Here is a 4705-nt window from a genome sequence, read left to right on the forward strand (position 1 = left end):
TCCTACCATTTATTATGAAAGAGGTATCGAGAGATCTCCTCCATTAATGTATTCAGAGGTTGTATCAAAGCAGAAGTGAAATATGAATAGCTGGCATGATCTTCATTCCCCGCCAATCAGGGCATGTACATTAGCTTAGACACCCTAGTCTGTAATAATCATCCACGTCACATATAGATAGCAGTCAAAACATCATCTACATCGGTATGTCTTTTTGCTATCTGTAGCATGTTTGGACGTGGGCAGGTCGTTGCATGTGAGCCACCGTGTTCGTGCACTCACTACTAGAAAAAGGGTTATAAATGAAATGGCCACTAATGGCGCACCAAACTGTGGTGCGCCACTACTATATAGCAGTGGCGCATCATGTGCTGGTGCGCTATTAGTGTGAAAGACACACGGTGCGCCACTAGTAACAATTTTTTTTTCCAAACATACTAATGGCGCACCAGGGCACAGTGCGCGCCACTACTATAATTTTTTTTTCAAAACTATTAATGACCAGGGTTACTAATGGCGCATTTGTAGGTGGTGCGACATTAGTAACCTGGGACCAACTAGATATTTTGGACAGCCACACCTACCCACTCACTTTTCCCACTTCATTCTCTCCATCTCCTCCTCCAAGCTTGTCTCGGCTGCCTCCTCCTCCTCACCTCATTTGCACCATAAATTCATCCAAATTAAGTGGTTAAATTACCTTTTTTTGATAGGTAAGTAAGGGGAAGCTATCTTTACGTTGTTCTCCCTCCAACAACGTGCACACGCACTTTTTATGGCCTAGCTAGATCTATGTATGTTCGTGGTGTTGCATATATGTTTGTGTTTGCAGGTACCGGTATTTGAAATGCGATAGTTGCCAATATTTTGCCGGAATGTTGATTCATTTCCGTTTCGGCGAGAATTTTGGCACTATGCATTCTTTTTTGTCCTATTTTTAGGGAAAGTCATGCCAAATTTTTTCTTGGTTCTAAAATATCGTTTTGCTCTACCCCGCAGGCGACCATGGTCCGCACGATGACCGAAGGCATCGTGAATAGGTTTTTGAGCTCCGCGAAGGCCGAGATGCTTGAAAAGAACGAGACGGAGATAAGATGTCCGTGTCGAAGATGCAAGCTGAAGAGCCTTATTGCGGACCCGGATTCCGGGCAGATGCGGGACCACCTGCTCTTGCGTGGTTTCATGGATGGCTATCGGTGGCAAGGTGATGAAGATGACTATGAAGTCGTCCATGGGGGCTGGGCAAGAAATGAGGAAGGGCAGCAAGACAACCACCGCGGCTCGGGCGGGCAAGAAGACGAAGAATCTCCAGGACATGATCACGACGGTGATGCTGTACACAGTCATCATGTAGAAGATGCCGGACATGATGATGAGGAAGATGCCGGAGCAGACGAAGGGCATGATCATGAAGATGAAGATGCCGGCGGAGCAGACGACGATGGACCATCGATGGGCTGGGTGCAGGACCCTCATATTCAAGAGCTACTTCTCAAGCAGACGGATAACGCAAGAGCTGCCGCCCGAGAGAAAGCCAAGCTAGATCAACTGGAGATAGACGCGGTTACTCCATTGTATGAAGGATGCAGGCCCAAGGATACCCGCCTGAAAGTAACGCTCATGGCTCTGGAGATGAAGGTAAAACACAAAATGACCGACGCATGCTTCGACGAGAACATGTCATTGTAGCACGAACGTCTTCCCAAGGGGAACAAGTGCCCGACCAGTTTCGAGGAGGCGAAGAAAATTGTGTGTCCTCTGGATTTACCGCACGTGAAATACCATGTGTGCATGAACAATTGCATCATTTATCGGGACGAGCACGCGGAGTCTACCATATGTCCGGTGTGCGGCGTCACTCGATACAAGAAGAGGAAGAAAGCTCCTCGAAAAGTGGTGTGGTACTTTCCGATCACTCCTCGTCTGCAGCGGTATTTCGCGGACCCTAAGGTAGCAAAGCTCCTGCGTTGGCACGCGGATAGGGAGGAGAAGAAGCGAGAAGATGACGCAAATGATCCGGAGATAAATAAAAAAGACAAGATGTTGAGTCACCCTGGCAAGCGTTGAACTTCGAACACCCAGAATTTGGGAAGGATCCAAGGAACATCGTGCTGGGCGCGAGCAGTGATGGAGTCAATCCGTTTGGTAGCCAGAGAAGCACACATAGCACCTGGCTTGTGTTTGTGTGGATGTACAACCTTTCCCCCTCGTTGTGCATGAAGAGGAAGTACATTCACATGAGTATGCTAATTGAAGGGCCGAAACAACCAGGGAACGACATCAATCTGTATCTGGGGCTGCTGAAAGAGGAGCTAGACACGCTGTGGAAAACGCCAGCCAATACGTGGGACGCCGCAAAGAAAGAATATTTCCCTATGAGAGTCGCACTGCTCACGACGGTGCACGACTATCTCGGTTACGGATATCTCGCGGGGCAGGTGGTCCACGGATTTTCTGGATGCGTCAGGTGCATGGATGACACAACGTATCGCCAGCTAGATAGAGATCCCGGGTCTTCGAAAACCGTGTTCATGGGACATCGAAGGTGGCTTCGCGATGATGACCCGTGGAGGAAACGCAAGGATCTGTTCGATGGTGAAACCGAACCCCGAAGACGCCCGCGTACGAGGAGCGGCGAGGAAATAGACGAGCTGTTGAAAAATTGGAAAGATTGCCCACTGCCGGGAAAGAAGCAAAAGGCGCTAGAGCCGGGAAAGAAGCGAAAGGCGCCAGAGCCGCTGCTGAAGGTATGGAAAACGAGGTCTGTTTTCTGGGACTTGCCGTACTGGAAGATCCACCGTGTGCCTCACAGCCTTGATGTCATGCATATCACGAAGAACGTGTGCGAGAGTCTGCTTGGTACCCTGCTCAACATGCCAGAGAGGATCAAAGATGGGCCGAAAGCAAGGGCAGACTTGAAATCAATGGGCATCAGGGAGGAGCTTCATGCTAGTGATGATGATGATGAGGCGAAGCAGGACACGAAAAGTCGTCGCAAAGGCAAAAAGGCCAAGAAGACCGGAAATGACTTCCCTCCCGCGTGCTTCACTCTAAGTCAGGAGGAGATCGATCAGTTTTTCACCTGCCTCGTAGGAGTAAAACTTCCTTACGGTTACGCGGGGAAGATAAGCAGATACCTAGACTCAGCGAAGCAGAAGTTCAGCGGGATGAAGTCTCACGACTGTCACGTGCTGATGACGCAGATACTTCCAGTTACAATCCGTGGGATCATGGACGCGCACGTCCGTGAAATGCTATTTGGCCTATGCAACTTTTTCGACGTCATCTCTCGGAAGTCGGTTGGCGTGAGGCAATTCAGAAGGCTACAGGAAGAGATCGTGGTGATACTATGCGAGCTTGAGATGTACTTCCCGCCCGCATTCTTCGACGTTACGGTGCATCTGCTGGTCCATATCATGGAGGATATCATCCAACTCGGGCCGACGTTCCTGCACAGCATGATGCCGTTCGAAAGGATGAATGGTGTCATCAAAGGATACGTTCGCAACATGTCACGTCCAGAGGGAAGCATAGCCAGGGGCTTTCTGACCGAAGAGTGCATCTCCTACTGCACGAATTATCTAGGCATCGAGAACCCCGTTGGTCTGCCCGTCAACAGGCACCTCGGCAGGCTCGCTGGATGGGGTCACCGTGAGGGTCGCCGTGAAATGCATGTCGACTTCGAGGGTCGACTCGCCGACTTTGAAAGAGCAAACCTAGTCGCGCTACAACACATAGACGTGGTCGATCCTTGGGTGGTAGAGCACAAAACCTTTATTGAGAAGACGTACAATGACCGAGGCCAACAGAGGACGGACGGAGATATAATCAAAGAGCACAACTCATGTTTCACGCGTTGGTTCAAGCAGAAGCTTCTGTCGTACCCTTTCATGAGGATTCTTCCGCGGAAGAACAACTCATATCCGCCTTGTCACAGGGCGCCGAGCACAACCTGATGACGTATGAGGCGTATGATATCAACGGCTACACATTCTACACCGAGGACAAGGACATGAAGAGCGATGGTTATCAGAACTCCGGGGTAACGATGGAATCCTACACCGGTAACGACAAGGACAGATACTACGGAAGGATCGAGGAGATCTGGGAGCTGAGCTACGCTGGAGAGAAGGTCCCGATGTTCCGTGTCAGATGGGCCAAGAGCGTCATAAAAGAAGACCGGTATTTCACCACCATGGTTATACCCGAAGCCAAATCCAAGACCGCGGGCGCGAACGTCACCGCGAAAAATGAGCCATGGCTACTGGCTTCCCAAGTGGACCAATGCTTCTTCATTACCGACCCGTCAAAGCCCAGTCGTGTTGTCGTGAGGAGAGGCAAAAGGAAGATCATCGGAATGGATGGAGTCGCCAATGAGCAAGACTTCGACAAGTACGGCGACCCGAAGATGGAACATGACGACGACGATGAAGTACCAGCATACACCACAAGAAGAAGCAGGACCACCCTACCTAAAGGACGTCCGTTCAAGAGAAGAACTCCATTTACGAAAAATAAGGGCAAGAAGATTGTGAACAGATAGCTAGCTAAGATCGATTGTATTTAAATTGTAGCCTTCATTTCTCGATTGTATTTCATGGGCACTTTTTGAACTCATGAATATTTTTAAATTTCATGGACACTCGATCTCGATCCCCCTCCATCTCGATCGCTATCCCACCTCGCCAGATCCGGTCCCCCTCGC

This window comes from Triticum aestivum, chromosome 5D, assembly GCF_018294505.1.
Source record: "Triticum aestivum cultivar Chinese Spring chromosome 5D, IWGSC CS RefSeq v2.1, whole genome shotgun sequence".
Taxonomy (NCBI): Eukaryota; Viridiplantae; Streptophyta; class Magnoliopsida; order Poales; family Poaceae; genus Triticum; species Triticum aestivum.